This window comes from Pinus tabuliformis, chromosome 7 (assembly GCF_031772625.1).
Source record: "Pinus tabuliformis cultivar Carrire ecotype Pingquan chromosome 7, CPIR1, whole genome shotgun sequence".
NCBI lineage: Eukaryota > Viridiplantae > Streptophyta > Pinopsida > Pinales > Pinaceae > Pinus > Pinus tabuliformis.
The window spans coordinates 1,266,289,659-1,266,317,360 of NC_142293.1; the positions used below are offsets into that span (position 1 = coordinate 1,266,289,659).

The 27,702-nt window shown below is 41.4% G+C and overlaps 1 pseudogene; it reads right to left on the reverse strand.

The window, feature by feature from the left end:
* The window catches only part of LOC149252029 (actin-depolymerizing factor 6-like), a 52,582-nt pseudogene extending 25,446 nt beyond the window's left edge, over positions 1-27,136 (reverse strand).
* Between the last annotated feature and the right edge of the window lie 566 nt (positions 27,137-27,702).

Below are 27,702 nucleotides of genomic sequence, written 5' to 3' on the forward strand. Positions count from 1 at the left end.
TATCAGACAACATGCAAAAATCTAACCGGACAGACACCCTTTAGGCTGGTATATGGGGTTGAAGCGGTAATGCCTATGGAATACATCGTGCCTAGTCTACGCATAGCAGTGTTCACAGGTATGACGGATCGCAGAGCCATAGAAGAGAGGCTCACACAGTTGGATGAGCTGGAAGAAGAAAGAATATTGGTTGGATTTCACCGTAGGTCCAAAAGCAGCATGAAAAGGCATGGCGCGATCGACACATCAAGCTACACACATTCAAGGTAAACAATCTGGTTTTGTTGTATGATAGTAAGTTTGATAAATTCCCCGGAAAATTTAGGATGCACTAGTTAGGCTCGTATGTTATTAAGGAGATTATTGACAGTGGCTCGGTCCAGTTGGTTAAGTTGAATGGAGATCCCTTCCCAAGAAAGGTGAATGGAAATTGTTTGAAGCCCTACAAAGGTGGCTTGGCCATCTAACTAGCCGACAGAAGCATAGTCTTAGTGCTTTGGGCAGCTGAAAGGAGGTGCGGGAATATAAACTACACTGCCCAGATTGGAGAGCTGTGTGATTTTAGGAGTGCGTGATGCAACAAAGTGTCACATGGTCCACAACAGTGCAAAGATAGTTGCGTTAGTATGCAGGTCTGTCGGAAAGTGACCGTTAAAGTCAATATTCATGATTTGATGGTCGGTTTAAGGACAAATGGAGCGAGTGGCAGGAAGTTAAGGTGAACTTTATGGATTAGATTCTTGGAAATCTACTGCCAATATAGCATTACTGGGCTGACTGTGGGGGGAACGGTCGAATTTGAATTCAAAAAGGCCTATAAATTACAAGTGGCTATCTAGCGAAAAACACTTGGCATTTTGAGAACTGAGTTGTTATGCGCTCAAGTATACATGAACCGAGACCTATTCGAGACTCTAGAAGTGAATTAATTGTTTGATCAACTACCATAGACACTGCAAGAATTGTGGAATAGCGCTATGTTAGCACCCGTAAAAGCCATGGACATGAGAGTAGTAACAACTAAGGAATCCATGCAGGAAATTGCAGTAGTAGAAGCCCTAGAGAGCATCACAATAATAGTTGAGGTCCCTAAATTGCCCAGAACACCGAGACTTAAGAAGGATAAGTAGGCTATGATATCAGTGCATGTCTCACCAAGAAACCCACAGAGGACCAAGCTCACCTTGCAAGCAAAGGGAAGGCCATTAATTTGGAGGTCGACGAGGAGGAATATGAAGAAATCTTGGTGGATGAGGAGGACAAGGAAATGGAAGTTGAAAACCATGGTGCAGACCCTATCACCCGGTTACCAGAAGATGTTCCTCTACACAAGGTTAAAGCCAAGGTTTCGAAGGACATAGACGAGAGCAAGAGCGCCCTGCAGACTCTGTTGCTCCCAGATGATATTGTTTTTGAGGGACTGTAATTAGGGCAAGTTACTGTACTAAATTTTGAATATTGGGACCTCGTGGATCATGAGAAATTCCCACATTTAGCGACTGAGTAGCTAATGCGCTGGCAGATTTATGCGATGGCTGGAATGATTTAATTGGAGCAACGCAAATGGCTCAAGTGTGTAGAGAAAGCCGGGTTTCTAAACCTGCTCTGGGTGCCACATTACCACCGTGCCCCAGTGACCATCTTCGTAATCAGGTAGCTGCTCTGCTTGGTGCACAATGGGTATTTGTGGTTGGAGGAGCCCCTTCCCATCACGACCCACTTGATTCATCGGATTACATGGTTACCCTACTTAGGGGAATATCTAGCCAATATTTCAGAAGGAAAAGGTGTCGAGTTGGCCCTAGTGGAAGCGATGAAGAAGAAGTTCAAGTTGGATAAGAAGAAGAGAGGATATGCCATCTCTAGCATTAAAAACCCCACAGTCAAGGTTGCGACACAAATAATAGCAGGAAAAGTGATGCAGAAGTGTCACGTGGATGAGATGCCCGCGCCTGTGATTGCACTAGCGGCTCAATGCATGGAAAGAGTCTAGTTCAACTGGGAAAAATATCTATGCGACGATTTCCTTGTGAACTATCCCAAGGCACAGGAGCAGGGAAAAATATTTCACTACATGTGGCTTCCGTTGTTGATCATATTGGTGGCATGGGAGTTGCCCGAAGATAGCCAATTCCCTTTGGTCGCACTAGACATTCCAGAGGCAATGAAGTACACTTCACTGTGGGTGACCAAGGACATGCAACAAATAAAAGAAAACAAGATATTTTGGGTCTTAATGGAGATGAATATCTGAATGGGGATCAATTGCAAGCCGCAATTGTCGCCCACAGTATACGCCAATTTGCAGAGCTTTGCAGATTTCAAAGCGAATTTCCACCATGTTTTTATCAGGGTTCGAAAGGACCCTACGAAGACATGGCATAACCTATCGTACTTGGCAACCGATGATGTAATTTTCGCAGTCCTTGAGTCTTGGCCGTCAGAGTGGCGCGCTCCAGCTAGTTATGCAGTGGAAATGGACAAGTCCACTATGCAACGCAAGAAGGAAGAGACAAAGCTTCAAATGGCACAACCGATGGAGAAGTGCAGAAAGGAGGAAGCAAATGCTAAGGCCTAGGTAGTGTGTGACACAACGAAACTGGCAGAACAGCATAAAACAGGAGGAGAAGAGTGCGAAGGACAGAAGTCACCTTCACCCAAAACTGAGGCAGAAACAGAGATAGAACAAGGTGGCACAGACCCGCAGATGACATCCACCCAACTCAAGTGTCTGCGACCACGAGAGTAGGTAGTGCCATGAAAGAAAACAAAGGCATCAAAGACATCTTTCGACCCAATCACCCTCACTAAGGGGGATTTGCATGATATCGGTGAAACGGTGAGGGATGTCACTACAGAGGCCCTCCAATAGTTTGAAGAATAGTAACAGTTGGTATTGGGGGCTCTCCGGACAAAGTTGCAAGAGTTGCAGGTACACACTCCACAGGCTGACACAGTGTCCACTAGCCTCGTGATCGGCACTTCAGCTGCCGAGGAGATGTTCGGCACAAGGGTAACCAACACAATAGTGCTACTAGATGGGGCACTTACTACAAAGAATGAGGCTAACAGGCCCATGGTTAGTAGTTTGAAAGGGGTCGGATTGAACATGGCCACGCTCCCTCGCGAGATGCTCTACCTTTTGCAGGATGGAGTCACCATGGAACTCAGGGTCCTGGAGAGTTGTGCTCTATAGGTGATGAGAAAGTAGCGCATCAACATCAAGCAGTTAGGCCTGCAGCGTAACAAGGCAGTGGAGCAGAATAAGCAAATTATGCAGGTAGTAGAGGAAGCTGCCAGATGGTCCCGGAGTTGGACATTTAGGCAAAAGAACTAGTGGAGGCGTGTGTCTGCAAGTTAGCCACAGGGGTTTGGGATGCTCGAGCGGAGATCGCCAGGGTTCAGCTGGAGCTAAACCTGCAGATCACAAAATTGTAGTTGAAGGTGTAGCCTTCAACTCTACCAGAAGTTAGGGAACAACATACCACCACTGTTACAACAACAATAGTGGTTGTTGACAGTCTAGTGGTAGACTGCATGCAACTTTTTGAACAGTCATTCAAGGTCCTCACCACCCTGTAGGAGGACCTGTATGTAGAGCACCTAGAGACAGAGGCGTGTGAGCTACAACAGAGGTATGACGAGGTAAAACGGACCACGCAGATGGTTTCTCTTACATAGAGGCTCGCAGGGATGTAGTAGGCAAAGGTGCTCAAGGAACAGGTGGAGGTCGCTCGGCATAAAGAAGCAGTCTTAAAAGCACACCTACATCCATGGATAGACGAGGCTTACATGATCACAACCACCATTGAAGGAAAGCTCGTGAAATTGCAAGCAGTTCAGCAGAAGATTCAGAGTAGCAGTCATGGAACAACGAGTGGAAGAAGTCCAATAGGCGGTTGCTTAGTGCGTTGGATCCCCCAAGGGTAGTTTTGGGTCTTAAAGCCCATATTTTGGTCCAATTTTGTAATCCAAGTGCAAAGACTCCGCATTTTGTGGTCATGGAGTACGTAGTTGTTAAAGAGTCATAGGGTTGTCTGCCCTTATATTGAAAATGTAATGTCGGCTGTTAAAGATCTACCCATGGTCCACAGACCATGGGATTGTATAGATAGACCTAAGCTCTAAGTAGTTAGAGGCATTATTATGGAATCAATGAAGAAGATCAAACACGTATGAGAGATAGCTCTGAAGTAGAAGTCTAATTTTTGGGTCATAGCGTAGGTAGAGGCTCTGCAGCTGAGTGCGTAGAGGCCTAGAAGTTTGCAGCTGAGTGCGTGGACCCCTGCAGCTGAGTGTGTAGGGTGGGTCGAGTTTGTAATTGTTTGGGTATAAATTTCATTTATAATGCTTATATGATGCACAAATGTATGTAAATGTATTGGTTAAGTGAACGCAATTAAGAACATCTATTTACGCGAAGCTAACTAAGATCTGTTAAGAAGATAAGTAAGACACTTAGCGTGGTTGGGGAAATATCACAATTCGTCGCCCTAGCAGTGCGAAAGTATATCAGCCCCAAGTTAGGGCTGCACAGAAGCCAATTGTACCATTTCGCGAATGTGCTAAAGGATGAACAGAGGGTTAAGAAACCTGCGCGCAGGTAGGTATAGCTGGGATAAACCGACATCACATCCATCTCAAGGGTGTGGAAACTTGGTTCCAACATCCCCCCATACTGCTTCAGGTGAGACTTCAGTCCACACTTCACGGGTTGATGCCAAAAGGGCCATGTTGAGAGATTAATTTGTCAAATTAAATCCCTTAAGATTAATTGTCAACCTGGGGTTCGTAAGCACGAATTGCCTTGTGCTTTCTCTGTTCAGGCTATGTGAGAGTTTAATCATTTCCTTATTAATGATTTATGAAAGAAATACTCACAAATCTTATCATCTAATGAAAAAAATCAACAACCAAATTTTACCTAAAATCTTCACAAATCCCAATATTCAAATCTGCACTTATTTGAGTATTCCTAGTAAAAATGAACTTCTATTCACACCAAACCCTAATAAAACTTTGCATGCTAGTACCAGGCTCTATATGAAAAATCACTCAATCACTTTCAACAATCATTCTATAATGACAATTCTTTGAAAGAAATCAAACAACCCTATGATAATCACCACTCAGCTTATTAAACTATTGATGCCATAATCAATTGTTACCAAAGCAAATAATGATAAATAATCTATGACAATCCAATTGCTAATTCAATGAGTGACCTATCTTATTAATGCTTCAATCAACCAATTATTTTGCGCTTAAGGGTTTATGTCCAGATCAAGTTTTAAGGTTCAAGTATCAATTGGAGTAATCACTCTGTTTTGCTTTATCTTGTAGTTTTGTATTCAATGGATCACTTACAGAATTCTAATAAAATGATACTTTTCTCACTTGATGTTCAGCTATCAATACTAAGACTATACCTAATTCTATACTACAATCAAATAAATCCCTACCTCTTGCTGCTATAAGTCATAAGAATGATTTATTCATGGAATAAACACCCGAATATATGAATTGAGAAAGAATTCATTCAAAGGAGACTACCTTTTTCACAAAAGTGAGGATGATCGTTTCAATTTACCATTGGTGTTAGCAATTAAATGAACAGAGAAGAGGAATGGTAACTATGGAATGGATCATTTGAAATTTTCCCTGTAATGTTTACACCAGTTTACAATGCATCAATCTGCAGTAGAATAAGGCAATTAATCATTTGTGCAACCCAAACATTATTGTATTGAAATTATCAGTTTAATGATTTGATTGAGTTCCTTAAGTCTTTCGAATGATCTAACTAGTTTCATCCTAACTTCAAATGCCTCTGTAATACTATAATTGGGATTAACTTAAGTCAATTCCCTTCAATGAAACAGAGGTTAATTTTAGGAGAAGGGGACAACGCTTGTCTGATTCAATCAAAATCATTCCCCATCTATAACTACTCAAATGATTTAAGGACTCCAACATTCACTATGGGTGACAATTCCAAATATATTAATGACTATGCAATGCGTTCCAAGGGAAGGCAACAAATGATGGGATGGCTCTGGTTCGAAGGGTGTGGTATCACACTGAAATTCAATTGCAACTCAGAAAATGACAAAGACTTCTGCAAACATAACCAATAATCAATCAACCAAATAATAATTCATGCAACAGAACTGTAAATGAAAAGAAATTAAGCAAATCTAAGGTTTCAGTGTCACTGCTGATTCAACAAAAACAATCCCAGATGGGTGGGCCTGACCACACCTAGGGTTGGATAACTTACAGTAACTTAAACAATTTGATGCGCAGTTAAAACCATAAACTTCATTCCATCAACGCATTTGAAAACAGCTTTATAACAAGAGCATCACAATTATATTCAAACTAGTTCGACCATACATTAAAAATGCTTCATAAGTTGAGTGCTACAGTGCTACGATATACCTTCCTTTCTTGTTGCTTTGCTTTTATACATGCTGGAGATTAATTACATTCTAAATCAAATGGGACAACAAAAAAAATTGACTTCTCTAGATGGCCTTCGAATAACTAATGGTGCTATTGATGTTGATCAATTCATGAATGCAGGAAAAGATCTTATCAAACCGTAACTGTGGCATCAAAATAGGCAAATCCGAATTTGATTGTTAATTACAAATCTGGACATTTTATATAAATTGGTCTCATAGAACTCCACATATATTCCAAACCATATGGAATTTTAGAAAACTATTTGAGGGTCAGTAAATTGGCTATACTAGATCAAAACCCATGTTCCATATTTTCTTCATTCGCCTTCATCTGTACGAAATCGAGGCAGAAGTTTGTAGTTTGAAAATGATTGCAGATTTGGGAATTTCCTTCTAGAGACCCACAGGAGTGACCTGGGTGCAATCCAGGTTATGAAAAGGTATTACAACATCATTTTTGACAATAACCTCTCTCGGTTTCTCTGGAATCATGTCGAAAGTGTCAAAAGTCCCAAATTGCTCATTTCCGTACTCTACTGGCTTGTGCAGAAACTTGGCTTTGGAACCCTGTGAAAGTGAGCTTGCTGAAACCGTCAATAGTAAATAATTTCATAATCATCTTTAATCATATAAAAATCTACGAAAACTAATGATAGTCAACCATAAAACATAAAATGTGATTTGGCGGCAAGTTGATGGAATTAGGGTACGGAATGGGTTAAAAACCTAGGGTTTTAGGGTATGAATGACGATATTGTATGATGAAAACATGGGCATTTTCAAGGCACATCATCCCCCCATGCCTAAGGTTTTGCATGTCCTCATGCAAACAAATACTTTGCTAGGAGGAGGAAAATAATGAATAGGATGATAGGTGACAATGGAAATGGTAGATGGTAATGGAGATGTGTTTGCATGTGCTATTTTTACAAGGCCTTATGGACGGTCCCTTATGAAAGGCAGCAATGACTTCATCCTCTATAGGATTCAACTGAAAATATGTGTGAATGTAGGAGGGGAAGGCATTATAGTTGCTGCTTTTGTTTACATGAACCAATATGATTGTCACCTAAACTAGGGTAGCATGCAAATGGAGGGTATATGGAATATGTAGTGATTTAATCATCAAAAGTTCCCTTAAATTTCTAATCAATTAAATAATATTAAGCCTTCTCTACCTCAATTTTACCCCTGTTGTTGGTGTGCCTATTGCTGCAAGATGAAGTGAAGAATGGAAAGGTTGTAGCTGTTGTGACTGCTGAAAGAACCTACTGCAAAAGGAAAAATGCCTTGACATCCTCATTATCCCAAACATTTTGATGCATGTGCCATCCCCATTATCCTACAAATGCTGATGTATGTGTATCGCAGCTTCCTGAGACAACACAAGCACCATCATCAATAATCCTCTTTATTGAAACAAAGGAAATAGTTAAAATAAAGAACAATCACTTGATCATGCTCCAAGCCCAACAATTGTGAAACCATAAGTAAGCATAGGGTGAAAAATGTTAACTTGTACATGAAAATTATTTCTCTCCTAACATCTTTCTCCTTCCCCCCATGCCTATCATCTTGCATGTCCTCATGCAAGCAAAACCTCTGGCAGAGATCAAAGATTGAAGGGCTAGGGTTTCTATTTTATAGTATGTTTCATTGACTTAAACCATAGGGCTAATTAAGTGAGAGAATGTCAGTAAGTTTAATGTGATGTCAACTTCCTTTGCATTAATAAGATAATAAAAAGCAGTGACTAGGAATTGAGTGATGTCCAAACTAACATTTTTCATTGCAAACAAAATAACTAAAGCTAAGGCTATCAAAAGAATGCTAACAATGTTGTTACTGCAAAGATAATGGCATCCTAAAATGTTTAACCATAAGAATTTCCACACAACATCTCAAGAGAATTCCAAAGCAGAAGGTCTTTACAATTAATATCCTCATTATGACAAGTAAAAGAGACCTTATTTAAAAACCAAGGGTTTACAATGGATCGAAGATAGGGGAAAAATGACAAAGTGATACATTTCCCAGAATGAATGTCTTAACATTAACCAAGCTTATAATTGAAGATTTTCTTATTCAAGAAGAGTGAATCACCTATACTAAGGGTCCCACATCCTTAAAAACAAAATCATTTCTAAAAGATAGAACTCCATAGCACATTACTGAAAGGATCTTAAATCCATTCTCAGAGAGATATGATGGTGAGTTCAGGGAAAGGACAAAAACAACCAAGTAAATCACAGTGTAAAGTTAACTTTGATACCACAGGCATGGCCCTACTGCCAGCAAGCATCTATAGCCTCGACAAGGATGCCTTTTAACCTAACGAAATGTTCGTGCCCCACTTACTAGATATAGATTCAAAGTTAGCTTATTTGACTTTTAGATAAAGGCCACTGTCCTGGCTTGGTAACCAATTGATGGTAGTGCCACTCACAAGAATTAACATGGATGAATAGGCTGGCTCGTAATGAGACCTCCCGTCTTCTAGCTTTTGGGCTGAAAGCCATTACTCTGGCTTGGTGACCAAGAGCAGTAATGTCATGCATGTTAGGTATTATTATCACAGTAGGGCGGCTCATTACAAGACCTAATACCCACTCCTAAATCTTTTTGTAGACTCTTATTATGGCTAACCTTAGAGGTTACTTAATAAGTGGGGAGATAGATCTACTCCTTAAGAGCGCAGGATGGCGTGAATTTTTTTTAATTACTAATCCTTACTGGTTAATCATACTACCCTAAAGACTCAAGAAAAAGAAGACATCTCAGATAATGACTAAAAGACTCATTGAGTTAGTCATGCTAGGGTTCTTATGAGAGCTCATTATTGTTTTATAGGAGTGGTCCACCATAGGAGGATTTTCATTAAACCTTCGACAAGAAACTTGAAAAGATTTCTTGGATGACAGTCTACTAAGTTTATAAATGGAAAGTATAACAATAACAATCCCCTAACTAAGCTAATGAATACTCTCAGCCAATAATCAAAGTCACTTTATAAAATATGAGGCATTAATAGTGAATTTCTTCTTAGAAGTAATACCACAAGGGTGCATAATAATAAATTGAATGGTTGTGCCTTAGGAATTGTAGTTTCATGTGTACTGCTGTAACAATTTTATTCAAATGACAATTTTATTCATTTTCCTATATTACCCTATTCTAAGTCAAAGAGAGAGGAAGATATCCTTTAAGTGTAGGTGTACTTCCAATGCAGCCATGTGCGGAGCAGGTGAAAATAGATATTCATGCTCAGATTTAACATATAAACTTGGAAGTGTACATGAGCATGAAAAACCAACCAATGTACTTGATATGAAAACAAGAGTTTTAAAAGAGAAGAATACTCCCTCACTTGAGTCATTGTTCGGAACCAATGTTTGATATGATCATGGTATTCTTGGTCCATTTTCTGATTTGGCCCATGCTGCTCATCCTCTTCTTCCATGTCATGTTGATTGTTCTCTGTAGGGTGAGTAGTCTCTTGATTACATTTTGGATTTGCTGATAGACATGTCAAGAACTCCTCAATCTCAAGTTCCAGTGGATGTTCTCCATTGATTATAGTGCATGATTCATTCATCTCCTTAGATGATTAGTCAAGGGAATCAAAAGAGACTTCCAAATCCTCTTGTGTTGGTGGAGAAATGGACAAGTTCTTGAATATTGTCAAGAAGTTCTCTTCCTAAGAGGTAGAGGTCCAGATCCGAGCAGCTACTAGGGCTTGTGAGAGGTGCTTCATATTTATCATCTTCAAGTCCATCTGGTTGATTAATAGTCCCTGTCTCCACACACGTATTAGTAACGAGGTTCTTACAGCACCCCAAAATAATATAACGTTAAAGATCTGAAGATGAATTTAAAAGCTATATTGACTGATCCAAAAGTTGTAGGAAATTTAGAATTTAAAATAAATCTACCTTTGTTGTCCCTAGGTCTACCTGTACTCTTATGCATATATATGAAGGAAATAGAAATTCAAGAACAAATAGTGATTAGTCAGACTTTGGAGCAACCCCACAAAAGTGGATGCATGGCTCCTCACTCACGTCTTATCGTACTCTATCTGCCCTCTGAAAGTTCTACAAGTTCTTGAAACTCAAATGATAGTGATTACCTGAATAAGAAATGGAAATTTCCCCGGCAATGACGCCAAAATGTTGAGAGATTAATTTGTCAAATTAGATCCCTTAATATTAATTGTCAACCTGAGGTTCATAAGCACGAATTGCCTTGCGCTTTCTTTGTTTAGGCTATGTCAGAGTTTAATTGTTTCCTTATTAATGATTTATGAAAGAAATACTCGCAAATCTTATCATCTAATGAGAAAACCCAACAATCAAATTTTACCTAAAATCTTCACAAATCCCAATATTCAAATATGCACTTATCTAAGTATTCCTAGTAAAAATGAACTTCTATTCACACCAAACCTTAATCAAACTTTGCATGCTAGTACCAGGGGCTATATGAAAAATCACTCAATCACTTTCAACAAGAATTCTATAATGGAAATTCTTTGAAAGAAATCAAACAACCCTATGATAATCACCACTCAGCTTATTAAACTATTGATGCCATAATCATTCGTTACTAGAGAAAATAATGATAAATAATCTATGACAATCCAATTGCTAATTCAATGAGTGACCTATCCTATTAATGCTTCAATCAACCAATTATTCTGTGCTTAAGGGTTTATGTCCAGATCAAGTTTTAAGGTTCAAGTATCAATTGGAGTAATTACTCTATTTTGATTTATCCTGATGTTTTGTATTCAATGGATCACTTACAGAATTCTAATAAAATGATACTTGTCTCATTTGATGTTCAGTTATCAATACTAAGACTATACCTAATTCTATACTACAATCAAATAAATCCCTACGTCTTGCCACTGTAAATCATAACAATGATTTGTTCATCGAATAAACACCCGAATATATGTACTGAGAAAGAATTCATTCAAAGGAGACTTCCTTTTTCACAAAAGTGAGGATGATAGTTTCGATTTACCACTGGTGTTAGCAATTAAATGAACAAAGAAGAGGAATGGTAACTATGGAATGGATCATTTGAAAGTGTCCCTGTAATGTTTACACCAGTTTACAATGCATCAATCTGCAGTAGAACAAGGCAATTAATCATTTGTGCAACCCAAACATTATTGTATTTAAACTATCAGTTCGGTGATTTGATTGAGTTCATTAAGACTTTTGAATGATCTAAATAGTTTTGTCCTAAATTCAAATGCCTCTGTAATACTATAATTGGGATTAACTTAAATCGATTCCCTTCAATGAAACAGAGGTTAATTTTAGGGGAAGGGGACAATGCCTATCTGATTCAATCGAAATCATTCCCTGTCTATAACTACTCAAATGATTTAAGGACTCCAAAATTCACTATGGATGACAATTCCAAATATATTAATGACTATGCAATGCATTCCAAGTGAAGGCAACAAACGATGGGATGGCTCTGGTTCGAAGGATGCGGTATCACACTGAAATTCAATTGCAACTCAGAAAATGACAAAGACTTCTGCAAACATAACCAATAATCAATCAATCAAATAATAATTCACGCAATAGAAGTGTAAATGAAAAGGAATTAAGAAAATCTCTGGTTGCAGTGTCACTGCTGGTTCAAAACAAACAATCCCAGATGGGTGGGCCCGGCCACACCTGGGGTTGGATAACTTACAGTAACTTAAAAAATTTGATACATAGTTAAAACCATAAACTTCATTCCATCAACACATTGAAAATAGCTTCAGAACAAGAGAATCACGATTATATTCAAACTAGTTCGATCATACATTAAAAATTCTTCATAAGTTCAGTGCTACGGTCTACCTTTCTTTCTTGTTGCTTTCCTTTTATACATGCTGGAGATTAATTACATTCTAAATCAGATGGGACAATAAACAATTTTGACTTCTCTAGATGGCCTTCGAATAGATAATGGTTGATGTTGATGTTTATCAATTCATGAATGGAGGAAAATATGTTATCAAACTGTAACTGTGGCATCAAAATAGGCAAATATGAATTTGACTGTTAATTACAAATCTGGACATTTTATATAAATTGGTCTCAGATAACTCCATATATCTTCCAAACCGTATGGAATTTTAGAAAACGGTTTGAGGGTCAGTAAACAGGCTATACTGGGATCAAATCCCATGTTCCATATTTTCTTCATTTGTCTTCATGTACACGAAAATCGAGGCAAAAGTTTGCAGTTTGAAAATTATTGCAGATTTGGGCAGATTTGGGAATTTCCTTCTAGAGACCCACAGGAGTGGCCTGGGTGCAATACAGGTTATGAAAAGGTATTACAACATCATTTTTGACAATAACCTCTCTCAGTTTCTCTGGAAGCATGCTGAAATTGTCAAAAGTCCCAAATTGGTCATTTTTGTACTCTACTGGCTTGTGTAGAAACTTGGCGTTGGAACCTTGTGAAAGTGAGATTGGTGAAACCCTCATTAATAAATAATGGTATAATCATATTTAATCATATAAATATCTAAGAAAACTAATGATAGTCAACCACAAAACATAAAATGTGATTTGGTGGCAAGTTGATGGAATTAGGGTATGGAACGAGTTAAAAACCTAGGGTTTTAGGGTATGAATGGCAATATTGTATGACGAAAACATGGGAATTTTTGAGGTCCATCATGCCAATAGTGTATGGATTTGTTTGGCTAACTAACGTTGAACCTGGGTCAAGCCCGCACAAGCCAACAGTAGGCACGCTTAGCCATAAACAACCATCATGCACCTGAGTCAGCAGCTGCTTTATATAGATGATATTGATATTGGAGGTAGTGGGGCACCCATTGTAGGTTCAACAACCCCGATTGAATTACTCCACGAATCCACTCATATGGCTCTAGTGCAGTGACAACCGATTCTTTATAATACACTCGCTTCATGTAATTCTCCATCGTGAGTTGGGGGAACCCCTCATGGCCAGCCAAATCATAGTCTTCCATTTTTAAATAGGGAATCCACGTTAGGCACTAGCCTTCAATGGTGATGCTTTCTAGTAGCAAGGGCATATGAATGAGGAATTTCTCTGCGTTTGGGTCCTTGGTGACCTTCACCATTCCTTTACGCAGAGGGATATAATCTGACAACTTGGAGATGGGCTCCATGCCATCAGCATCTATATCCTTCGCGCCCTCTCTGACCTCTAAATCTACAACCTTCTCCTTATCCTTCACTGGCAGCTTATCTTTCTTCTCGGCCTAGGTAGCAGAGTGATTTCTCATTGAATTTTTCATTGGCATCGGCCTCTTTTGCTTGTCTTTCTTTGGCTTGGGGGTTTCACGCACTGGTGTAGGCTTCGGCCTAGGCGACCTTGGCATCATAGGCATAGGAGCCGGAGCCTCCATGCTCACAACTTTTGGAGCACTCCTACGGAGGCAACAGTTCCTCCGGTGCTTGCAGTCTCACCTAGTCCTTACATAGTGCTGCGAATAAATTGTTGGGTATCCTTACTTAAAGTATCAAACATAGAGCATGCGAAAAAATCTGCAAAAAATTGAGGATTCATAAGCGATGGCCAATACAACTAAAAAATTCTAAGGGTTCAAAGTGTTCTCTACTCGACTGGCACGCATAGTTTATAGGCGAATTTGAATTCAAATCTGATCGTTCCCCCTAAAATATGTCCATAAATGTTGATTTGGTGGCAGATCTTCAAATATTTCAGCCTTAAATGTCTCTCCCCCCCAGTCCTCTTAGTTGTCTCCTGGGTGTCAAATCATGAACAGTGACTGTAACAGTCATTTTCTTGCTATGTTGTGTGGTATATCCCCCCATAGCGCAGCTCCCTTCACGCACCTTCTGTACTGTGACATCACCCTTTTTCACGCAATTCCTCTGTCGCGTAGCTCCACAAACTAGGGAGTGTAGTTTATAGTTCCTTGCTCCCTTGGAGCTACCTGGAAAGATAAGATTGTGCTGCCCTCATGTAGTCATTTAGTTGGATCCCCTGTGTATGGATTCAACCAACTTCCATTTACCCTTCCCAAAAATGGTTCTCCATTAAGCTTTGTGAGCTGAACCGCACCCCCATCTGTGATTTCTTTGATGACATATGGTCCCAACAAGTGCATCTGAACCTTTCTTGGAAATTTAGCGAACTTAATATCATATAATAAAACCAAGTCATTTACCTTAAATGTGCACAGCTTGATGTGCTGATTGTGCCATGCATTTTCACATTCCTTCTATACTTGTTGATGAAATCTAGCCAAGAATCTATCCTCTTCGAGCTCCATCAATTACGCGAGCCATTCTTCCAAGGCTCCACGGTCTGCCATCCTTGTGAAGGCCGCTATGCATAGACTAGACACGATATATTCCATAGGCATCACAGCTTCTACGCCATAGACCAAATGGAAAGGTGTCTAACTTGTTAGTTTTTTGGAAGTAGTCGTGCATGCCCATAATATTTCTGGTATGTTCATGTCCCAATCATTCCGCTACACATTGCAAATATTTGTCAATGCATTTTCCAATATCTTATTGAATGCCTCAATTGTTCCATTGACCTAAATATGATATGGTGTACTATTCTAATGGTAAACCTGAAATTCTTTTGTCAGTGTGCTGATCATTTCATTGAGGAAGTGCATACAGTGATCACTCATCAACACTTTTGGGTACCCAAACCTAGTTAGCACGTAATTAAACAAAAAGTTAGCTACTATAGCCCCTGTACAATATTTTACAGGTTGTGCCTCTACCCATCTGGTCAGATACTCTATCATGGTGATGATATAATGCACACCTGTTTTCTTGAATGGGGGTTGAATCGGTCCCACAAAGTTGATTGCCCATTTCTCGAATGGTTGCGATGACACTTGAGGATTTAATGGCAGCTCATCCCTCTGCAATGGCTGGACCATCCTTTGACATGCATCACATGCCCTACAATATGCTTTAGAATCTTTATGCAGTGTAGGCCACCACAATCCAGAACACAAAATCTTCTGCGTTGTTTCTTTTCCTACATAATGTCCTCCCACGGCTCCTCCATGAGCTTCAGTGAGGATGCTATTTCATTCAAATCGGGAGCATACCATTGGAGTATCTCGTTAGTGCCCATATTATACAAATGTCTAGCAATTATTGAGAAGTCTGTTGCATGCACTACTAGGTACTTCAAAGCAGAAGGGTTTGTGTACATCTTGAAATGTCCACCCAACAGATAGCGTTGAAATTTTTGGAGTGCATATACCATAGCCAATCCCTCGCGCTTTGTCATTGAGTATTTCTTCTCATCCTTTGATAATTTTATGCTTGCAAATGCTATAGGGTGATCCATCTCTCCTTCGCCAGCCTGTGTCAGCACTGCTCCCAGCACAAACACTAGGCATCAACGTGCACATGGAATTCCTTCTTCCAATCCAGGAAGACCAATATTGGTGCAGTGACCATCTTTTCCTTCAAGACATATAGACTGTGCTAACATTCTTCATCCCAATAGAACATAGCGTCCTTCTTTAGCAACTTCTCCATGGGCGTGGTAATTTGAGCATAAGCCTTGATGAACTTTTGATAGTACCCACTATGGCCTATTGTTGCACGCAACTGTTTAACACTCCTTGGGGCTTCCAAATTGATTATTACTGTGATCTTGGCAGGGTCCACCATGAGTCCTTGCTTTCATACCACATGACCTAACAAAATCCCAAAGGGGACACAAAACAAGCACTTCTCCAAGTTCAGCACGATCTGATACCTTCGATATGTATCCAACATTAAGTGCAGACTAGCTACATGGTGCTTTAATAGCCCAAACACTGTCTAGTAATCAAAATATACCTCCAAGAATCTTTGAATAAACTCTTTGAATGCCTTGATGACTATGCGAGAGAATAGCTGATGCATTCTTGATTCCGAAGGGCATCACTGTGTACTGAAAACACCCCCATTCTGTCGCAAAGGTTGTTTTACTCTTGCCTTCTGGCGTGATCTTGATCTGATGGTATCGAGAGAACCCATCAGTAAATGAGTAGGCCTACTATCATCCAACATTGTCCAGCACCTCATCAGTAAACGGTGTTGGGAAAGGATCGTGAATGCAGGCATCATTTAGCTTTCTTAGATCTACACAAATCCTTATCTCTCCCTTTTGCTTCTTTTTCTGAACTACCATTAGGCTCACCCAATCAGATTCCTCCACTGGTTCAATAATACCTGCTTCAAGCATCTTGTCCAATTCTAAGCGAACCTTTTCCTTGTATTTGGGATCAAGGCGATGTGGCCTCTACTTAACGGGCTTCACGTCTGGTTTCAAAGTTATTTTCATCACTCCCAAATTGCCTATGATGCCTTTTAGGTCCGAAAATTTTGTAGGAAAAATATCTCAGTACTCGCGGAGTAACTCAACAACTTTATCCACTATGGCATTGTCGAAATAATCTCCGATCTTTGCGAATTTAGGCTCCACTTCTGTACCAATGTTTACCTACCTAGTCATCAGTAGCATGGTGATATCTAGGTTCTCTATCTGTGTACCTTCAACCTTGAAGTGGCCTTCCACTTCTGAGACATTGATATTCCTTGGATCCTCATCCTCCTCTTCAGCAATCACATTATAGCATTCCAGCGCATGGCGCAACTGGATGCTCCAATCCGGTTGAACCAACTACAAAGGATCTTGCGGAATTTGGAAGATCGCTGCCTTAACTTCCTACAGTGCCTCATCAATGCTTTTGAACTCGTCTTCAAAGCCAAAAGTCATAAAAAATCCTTCTCTTACGATATGCCACTTTTTGGTGCCGTGGCAAAGATTTTTTTCCAAATACCAATTCATAGGGATTATGTCCAGAGTGTGACAGAATAAATGCACCCATTCTGGTTGCGACTTCATTCCATACACTTCAGCCCATTTTTCCAGATGATCGCGCGGGTCATTCTTAACATCATATTTCTTGGCCAATCTCACTTTAGGATGACCAAATTACATCCTCATCATCCTCCTATAATTGCACCACTGATCAAAGTTTTCCTTGTGCGTACCCCACCACCATGCAGGCGCAGTGCGTAGTGCCTAATCCAGTGCCTGAAAGCGGTGATCCTCTGGAACTTCTCTTTCAAAATCATCCAAAAAATTATCTACGTCAATTAAGAAATCATAATAAGGTAAATTTCTTACTTCCGAAGACACACAACGCAACTATTTGGTCATCATGCTGCAGTGCAGTGTGGATACTTCATTCAACCTGTTTTTCCAATGTTCCAATTTTTCATTTGAATCCCAGGTATAGGAACTTTTGCTGTCCCATGCAATCTATCCATCAGTCATTGGATTGACAAAATCTTGGTCTCATGCCACAATTTTATATATTTGATCCAAATCATCGCCACTCTCCTCATAGATGCGGACCGGTTTAGTATAACGTAGTCCTTCTGCAGGGTCCAATGGTACTACAACACGAAGCGATTTTCTTTCAAATGACATTGTACTCTTCTTCAAGTTGATTACCCCATTCATATCAATAGCCTAGTCTATTCCAAGGAGCGTGGGGTATGGATTGTTGTCATCAACAATTTTTATCACTTCAAAATCAGCGAGTGTTCATGCACCTTCTATATCTACAATAACTCCCTGCAATCGTCCCATAGGGATAATATTCTGTTGGTTCACCATCCTCATTTGAATCGGAGACCATTGCAGTGCAGGTTTCCCCATTCTCTCCTAGGTCTATTTAGGCAACACGTTCGTGTCAGACCATAAATCAAAAATAACTTGGTCCATCTCATAGTCTCCTATTTGTGCAGTAAGCCTCATCTCGCGCCCTGTTCTTTCCTTATGCTTACCCATCTTTCGGACTACGCGGGGTCCATTAGGAGCATTATCCTTACTAACACACTTGTTTATTAACTCTTGTAGTCGTTTCACAACCTTGCTATCGTGCAATAGTTTCATGCAAGTCTCCAAAAAGGTGGTAAGCACAGAGGGGTCAGCCTCTGTAGGTGTGCTAGTGTCTGGTAGTTTGTTTTGACTCACTAAGGTGGAGGCTTCAGCGAATCCTTTCTTCACTTCCATGAATGTTTCCTTCGCACGTTCCGGATCGAAACCAGTCTCCTTCTCTGGGACCTTGCGGACCCAACCACCTTCTTCAAGTTGCTTTCCCTTATCATCACTAGTCGTGATCTCACTTTATAGCACGATATTCACATTTGGGTCCTCCTCGCAGGGCTTGGCCCTCATCATCTATAAGTTCTAGGTAGGATGTTGAGGCTATGCCTTCTTCTCCTACATCTTGGCCATCAGCACATGACATTCTTCGATTGTGTGGTCAAACTGAATGCAGTATTAACATGACGAGCATGTCTGATTCGTACACTCTCGCATGTAGTGTCCTAGTGTTCTGCAATTATAGCAAATGACCTGCCACGACCCCTACCAGGTCCTCCTCCTCGTCGGCCTCATCCGTGTCCCTGATATCTTCCACACGCTCTACCAATGCCTTGATCCGAAGGCTAGGTTTTTGCTTGCATTCGATACATAGGCGTCCTCTCCATCATTAACTCATAGCTTTGACAGTGGCGCTCATCGTGGCCGACCGATTTTCAAAAATCATAGAACAATTCTTGTGGTGTCTGTACAAACTTTTGTAGTAAATGATAATTATATGTGACATGTTTTCCGTCCACTTGACAAATAGTGCACCATAGCACGGGCCCTACACTTGGTCCTACTAAAGCTTTCGGACTTAGGGGCATAGGTCCCCCTCCTGTGATTTAATTCTTAAAGATAGGGTAGTGATCTTTATCATGCCCTTGGTTTTTACACTTAAGACACCAAATTTTTTCGCGCACCTCCAGTCGCACTGCTTTTTCTTTCTTCAAGCTTTGCAGTTCCAAGCAAAGGTTCTTCTACATGTATCTGTTTAACCCCCAACGAAGCATCTTGAATAGGAGTTTCATGCAATCTCATCACAATTTCCAGGGCTTCCGCCTGAGTTCCTATATTTTTTTGTGATAAAGAAATCCTTAAGTGGGGCAATAGCACGATTATAAACCAATCATGGTGCTGACTATCTGTGAGATTCATATTAGCTTCGCGGATCCTGCACTTCAGTCTTTGATCTAGCTCCCATGGCATTTCACCAGGCCTCATCATGATTTCCTTAAATTCAATTATTGATTGTGAGGAAAATTTAGGCTTACTGAATTCCTTTTCCAAAGTGGTCTGAGTATCTGCTAATGATGCCAATGGATTATCAGTGTAGTACTTAACATATCATGCCAGCACACGGTCCTGCAGAGTGGTGACCAACTGCAACTTCTTTATATTATCATGTGTAATTTGTTGTGTTGTCCACATAGCCTTTGCAACAAACAAAAATTGATCCGGATCCTCACTTCCTAAGCCATGAAAACTGGTAACTTCATTGTATTCGACATATTTACTGGCGGCGGTGGTGGTGGCGGTGTGGGCGAAGGTGTATGTTGTGGAGGTGAAGGTGGAGGTGGTGTGGATGGATGAGGTATCCGTAGAAATCCCTGCCTTATCAACTGGACAATGCTCTGCAGTGAAGCCTGTGCTACTCCCTCGTCATTACTCACAGGAGGTTCAATCAACAGGCTATATTCAGGGCCTGTTCCTCCCCTATCCTTGAAGATCTTTCCACTTCGCGTAGCTCCAAACATCAAGGTAGTGGCATAAACTATTTTTCACACAACAACATCTTAATCCAAGTATTCAAAGATCTTAGATACTTACCTCACAGTCCTTTGAAGAAACATCGTGCTGCTTCACTGTAACTGACTGAGGTGTCGACCACGAACTCTGTAACAAATCCTCCTATAACCTGATCAAGCCAATGGTAAATAGCGCACACGATCTTATCTTCAGAAGCTTCTAGCCTTCACACTAATTCTGGAGTCCACACTATTAGACCGGCAAGCTTCCACCTCCCTTGGTCCTCTGCCAATTTAGCGATCCACTCATATGGCTTGATCGGGAAGGTGAAGAAGAAGATTTCATGTATTTCTATGTATAAATATTTGTCCAACCATTATTCTTTTGTCAGGTGCAGATTTTTGTTTTCTTGCACCACAAATTTTTGGATCTTTCTATCTAACCGTTTCTCAATTTCCTTCTTGGTTGGATTCCAGTGATGCGACATCACACATCTCTTTATGCAGATCCCAGTCCCGAAAACGAAACCATTTGTTCGCTTAGGGGGTCCTGACCCAGGTTCAAAGTTAGTTGCAGCAAACAAATCCCTACACTACTGGACCTTTCGGCATCAATCCACGGTGTATGGACTGAAGTCTCACCCGAAGCAATATGGGGGGATGCTAGAACCAAGTTTCCCCACCCAGAGATCAGTGTGATGTCCTTTTGCAACCTAGATCTGCCTTTACACGGATCTTTAATCGCTTATGGCTTACGTAAGTAACTTTCTTCAACCAGCCTCTAGACCTATGCAAAGGTTTATGACTAACTTTTGCGGACCTTGAACAGGCCAATTAGCTACTTACGTGCACCTTAGATTACCCTTAGATTAGTAATTACTCGGAATTACCTAAGTGTTAGATAACTTTAACAGACCATGTTATGATCTTCACATAACCACTTAACATTAATTGCATTCAAATAATAATATGGATCAAGTAAATTCGCGCATCAATACATAATTATTTTATAAAGACATCATTCCATTACACCATATATCACAATCATACATAACAGAAGTAAAGAGCTAAAACACAGGAATTTCTGTAATAATCTTCTTTATTGATCGTTAATATAGGTTTATAGACTCAATACTTCCTTGCGCACTCAGCCGCATGGGTTCGTGCACTCAGCTACGGACACTACTCTAGGCCTCTGTGCACTCAGATGCAGAGCCTTTCCCTCCTCTAAGACTTACTTCTCTGCTCTAGAATTTTTTGCTCGTACCCATTGACTTCTATTTTCTTGCCTTAGACTCTCTAAGACAAGCTTATTTATACAATCCCATGGTCCGTGGGCCATGGGTAGATCTCAAAATCTAACTCAACTTTACATAAAGGAGGGTAAAAACCCATTTGATTATTAACTAGCTATGCACTTTGTGACCACAATTTGTGGAGACTTTTCATCTTTTTCAATCTAAACTTAGGCTTTTTCCCCAAAACTAACCTAGGGGACCCCATCCTAACAAATGCACCTACGAATGTATTTTTTCCATGGATATTCTAGCTCCAATCACAGTGGAGAGTGGTGTAACTTTACTTTCTACTTCTTCCAACTGAGTTTACGCATATTTATTTGGGTGTGTATATTTATTCTGAACAAATCTCTCAATATGGGATGGACTTAAGGTCATTTAAGAGTCCAAGTCCCTTCCATATTGTAATAATTTGAGCGCCATGTAGAATTGTGTGCTTATTTCTCTATTGATCCACAGAACAGAATGGAAGGAGTCGGCGATAATGGTAACAGCTTCACGGATCTATGATCAATGAGTCTAGCATTTATCATTGCATTGATCAAAGAGGAAAAGAGCCAAAATGTCCCGGTGCTTTGTTCGGTGGCAACTACATGTTGGAGTTGCATGCTAGTGTTGCGTTTTGGTGCCTTGGTCAGTGGAAGCTACATGCGAGTTGTGAGGTGTTGTGCCAACATTTAAAGGTTGATCGTTTGCAGACCATCTTCATTTTGAAGGGTATTTTTTTGTGATCGTTGGTTTTTCGGTCAAAGAATATTTTTTGAGAGGTCATTTTTGGGGTGCATTCAAAAAAGGGGTACATTTTTGAAAGCAGGTTCTGGGGTCGCACTTTAGAAAAGAGGGAGAGGAATTTTTTTATATATATTTTTAATAGAAGGCACACATATATATTTGTTTGATAGATCCCTTCTCTGGATCTGGAGATGGATCCATTTTTTTAATCAATTGTTGGAGGACAAAGTCTCCTTTGAAGTAAACATGTCAATATGAATAACCAGATAGTAGGGGCATATCTGAATGAGAGAAATAAGCTCAACGGATCCAGTTAATCTAATTGGAAATTTAAGTTGCAAAACCTGTTGGAGGGGCAAAACGCACGGATGGTTGCAAGCAGTGATGAGTTGAAGCCAACCCTAGCTACAGGCATAAAAAAACAACAATTTTTGGCTTGTTGGGGCCTGACCCAGGTTTAGAGGTGATCTAGCCAAACAAATCCCAGTACTATTGGACCTTTCAGAAATAGTCCATGGAGCACAAACTGTGGTCTCACCCGAACCAAGTTTCCGCACCTTGGAGATGTCTAACGGTTTCAAGTGGTTTGCAGTTCGACCCAGTGCACACATCACTACCCGCACTTAGCCGTACCTCGCAACCTGTGATGCTACCTTCACGTAGCCCTACTCGGGGGCTGAACAGTGTTATCACCCAAGTCCTTACTAGTAACCCAATATTAGTTGATTAACTTAGCTTATTTGCATGTGTAAAGTATAATTAGCATTATAAATCATTCATACAAGTGTGCACGATAAATAAACAGTACATTAGCAATTGATATCGAACATGTAATAACTCAAGAGAAGATACACGAAATTCAGATAAAAATTCTCTTTATTATTCTCTTCCTTTGGTTACAAACTCTATTCCACCCTACGCACTTAGTTGTAGGGGTCTGCACACTCAGTTGTAGACAACTAGGCCTTTGCGCACTCAGCTGTAGAGCCTTCTCCTTCTCTACGACCCAAGACACACTTAGACACTTGCTCTATGCTTCTATCTCATACTTTTCTCTGACTTCACTTAACTATACTTTACACTTAGAGATTTGCTCTATTTATACAATCCCATGGTCCGCAGATCATGGGTAGGCTGACATTGCATTCAAACTTAGGGCGGACAGCCCTATGAATCTAACATACATTTCGTGCCCGCAATCCGCAGAGCTTTACAACAATATTAACTCAAAACTTAGGCTTTGAGCCCCAAAACATGTTGTGGGGGGCATTCCATGCCCAACTGACCCCCAACACAAACATCATGACTCACCCTTGAGTCACTCTGTCGGCACGACAATCTTGGCGCGGAGTCCCTCCAACTGCGCTCGAATAGTACTGATGTCTGCAGTGCATTGAGTTGCTGCTTGTTGAACTTGCTACATCCATTCTTCTGAGACCTCTATGGTCGGTGCGCTTTCCTGCATCTACGCATGCATCCCCTATATGTGTGCAAGCATCCCTTTGATTTTTGTCATGATTGTGAAGGCCTCGTCAATCCATGGTTGAATGCGTGCTTTGAGAATTGCTTCCTTATGGCACGCCGCATCCACCTGCTCCTTTAATGCCTTGGCTTGCTGCATCCTCGCAAGCCACTGAGTGAGGACTACTGTCTGCGCAGTTCCTCTAACATTGTTGTACTACTGCTGGAGTTCGCACACCTTTGTCTCTAGCCACTGGATGTTGGGGTCCTCCTGCAAAGTCGTGAGGACCTTAAGTGCATGTTCCAACATGTCGGTACAGTCGCACACTGCACCTCCAATTTCTTCCAACCCTGCTGTGATAGTGCTAGCGTGTTGTTCTCTGATTTCCAGGGGAGTGGAAGGCTACGCCTTCAACCACAGCTCGGTGATCTAGAGATTCAGCTCCAACTACACCTTTGTTGTCTCTTCCCTGGCCTCGTAGACTCTGGTTGCCAAATTGTGGATCCGCACTTCTACCGGTAAATCTGCTGCGATGGCCAACTCTGGGACATGTCGGCAAGCGTCATCTACCATGTGCACCAAATGTTGATTTTGCAACACCAACTCGTCGCGCTGCAAGCTAAGCTGTTCTATGTTTATTTTCTGCTCGCCCATAACTTGGATCACGTGGCTCTCCCTGGCGCACAGTTCTGTCGTTATCCCATCCTGTAGCTGATACAACATTTCTCACGGAAGGGCAGCCAAATTAAGGCCAAGTACATTCAACATGCTAACCGTAAATCTATCGGTCACATTCGCTGCAATTATGGCCACTTCTGGTAATACTATCGTATTGTCCATCCGTGTGTGCAACATCTTATCTGCTGCCAAAGATCCTACTGCAAGGTGGGTAGAAAGGGTACCCACCTGAGGGGGACACACTTGTAATTCCTGTAGCTGTGCCCTGAGGGCCCCTAACATAGTCTGATGCTCTTGCATAAAATCATGAAGCACTTCATTTGTGACATCGCAGACCATCTCACCAATGTCATGGAGATCACCTTCGGTTAAGGTGATCGGGTCAATGGCCAACTTTGAGGCCTTGACATTTTTCTGTGGTTCTGCTCTTTCTGCGATGCGTGGCCACTTTAACTGTGTGGATGCGGCCCCTGGGTCCGCACTCCCTTCTACCGTTTCAGTTTCTTTTACCTCTTGCCCCTGTGAGGATGTTGCTTGGCCCTTGTCTTCCTGTGTTGTTGCTGCCTTCGTTGCCTATGTTTCTATTGTTGCTTCTGCAGCCTTCTTCTGCTCCGTGGCTTTCTGCGCCGCTTCTCGTGCTGCCCCTACCTCAACTAATGCTTTTTCCTTTTTCCTTTTCTCTGTCAATTAAGTGACGGGCAGCTTGGCATCGTCTATTTTCTTTTGGGCTATCGCTTTCTCTAGTTCTAACAGATCCGGGGTGTGCCACTCAGGAGGCCATGTCTCCAAGACAATAAAAATCGCATCGTCAGTGGCTATAAACAATAACTTCATCCACTGCTTAGCTGGATCCTTTCGCGCCCTGATATAAATGTTGTGCATATCAGCTTTGAAGTCTACAAAACTCTATAGACTATCGTGCACCATAGGTGACAGGTGCAACCTCCCCTTGATCCACATCTAGATGCTTGCCTCCATTAGCACACAGAAAATTTTGGTGTCGTGAATCCATTTCACGTCCTTTGTGGCCCAAAGCGCAGCGTACTTCGCAGCCTTTGGTAACTCTCTGTCAATGTTGGGGAATTGATTGTCCTCCAATAGTTCTCCCGCTACTAGCAATATGGATAATAGCAACCACACATAATGGAAGGTTTTACCCTACTCCTGGGCTTTGTGACAGTTTGTCAAAAATTCCTTGCAGAGGAATTCAGACCAGTTGAACTAGACCCCCTCTGCGCACTACTCGACCAGCGCGACCACCGGCACCGGTACCTCATCAGCGCAACACTTCCTCATAACTTTGTCGGCCAAGAGTTAGGTTGCTACACACACCCCCTTTTCCTTGATGCTGGAGATGGCGTATCCCCTCTTCTTCTTCTCCATCTTATATTTTTCCTTCATGGCGTTTGTAAGAGCCAAATTGCTACCTTTTCCAGCTATAGTCATGGGGTCCTTTCCTTTACAAGGGAGCCGAGAGATGCGGAGAATGAGGTCTGTTTTGATAGGAATAGGCTCCTCCATCCATAGATACCCATCATGCACCAGGCAGAGTAGCTTCCTGATGACGAAAATGGTGATGGGTGCGCGGTGGAAATGTGATATCCATAATAAGTGCAGAAACCCGACCTTTTCCACACCGCGCAGCCATTTCCGTGGCTCTAATGTTATCACTTCCCCCTCAATGTTCTGTTTCATTAGGTTCTGGGTCTCTAGGTGCAGGAACTTCTCACAGTTAGTGAGGTCCCAGTCTTCAAATTTCATGGTTGGCACGCAGCCTAGGTGTGTGCCCTCAAATACAATGCTATCAGGGAGGAGTGGGGTCTGGAGTGAACTCTTCATTTTGTCCAGGTCCTTCGGCACTTTGGTTTTTCCTTTCCATGGAGGGACATACATGGGAATTTTTGTTGCAGAGCGCAACGGTTGGATATCCTCCTCCATGTCTTCTTCTTCTTCTACTACGGTGATCAAGGCCTGCAAGTCTTCTTCTTCCTCATGTGTTTCTATTGGGATTGCTTTCCCCTTCTCTACCATGGATAGTTATTTATGCCACAGATTCATCGGGGACATGCGTACTGGACCCATTGCTTGTTTATCCTTCTTGGGCCTCGGTGCTCGCGGTGATTTGGGGATTTTTTTCACTACCCCGGCGCCTTCCGGAACATCCTCCACCATTTGGGTCTACGCAGCCTCACTAGCAGTTACCTCTTCAATTCCCAACCCATCCTTAGTGGTTGTCATCATATCTAGGTTGTATTTTGTCTGTCGTGAACTTAGGGGCTCAATTATCTCTTGGCTCTCAATGATCAGTGCTCTGCTTAAGCGCTCAAGTCTAAAATGACCAAGTGTTGTCCGCTGGCTAGCCCTCTGAGTTTTATAGCACCTTTCGAATTTGAATTCGACCATTCCCCTCAATTTCAAGCCATTAATGATTTCTTGGAAATAGATTTTCCCAAATCTTGCCCATAACTCGTGTCTTAAATGCCCGCCGCCTACTCCATTTGGCCTCAAATCGCACATCCCATCGTGAATAATGACCTCAATGATTACTTCCCAGCCAACTTGCGCGGCAGTGCAACCTTCCGTGCACAGTCGCGAACCTTGTGATGTTCTGATTTTTCATGCATCTCCAATATCGCGCAGCTCCCAGGCAAAATATTTTATAGTCCCGCACTCCCTTTCAACTGCCTGGAGCTCTAAGACTGTCATTCCTATGGCTAGTTAGGTGGTCCCACCACCTGTGCGAGGCTCCATCCCGTCCTCCAGCATGGTTTGCGGAGAACCACCATCTTCCATTGTGGTGATCGGCATTGCCCACTCTACTATTTGCAATGTGTTACCCTGGTCACTATGTTTGGCGATATGCAGTCCAAGCCAAGGCAACAAACTAACCAGTTCATGACAATAATTTTCCAATTTGTCAGTATGATCGTACGCACCTTGCCTTTCCACCCTTGGTTTTTCGATGAGAAATGCCTCCTTTATTTCATTTTTCCAACTTCTTGACCTCTTCATCCATTAAAGCACTTTTCTCCCTTAGCGTACTCGGTCTTTTTCAAGTTCGCAAAGTCTAAAGTTTCCCTGTCAGATTTCTTCCTCAAGTCTTATATGTTCTGTTTCTCGTAGCTGTGTGATTTTTTCATTCTAGTTTGCGCGGACTGTTGTATCTACGGGTGTTGTCATGCAAGGACTTAGCTTCACATGCTGCACAGGGACTATAGCCCCTACTTCATACTTCAACTTCGGAAGTGTTTGCGCGGTCAAAGTTTTTCACATGGTCCTATAAGCCCATACAACCGCTGGTACGCGCAGGTCCCAGTCGGTGCGTCTCACATGGTGGACCCTATTCAGCACTTCACACACCTTGTCAAAGGCTT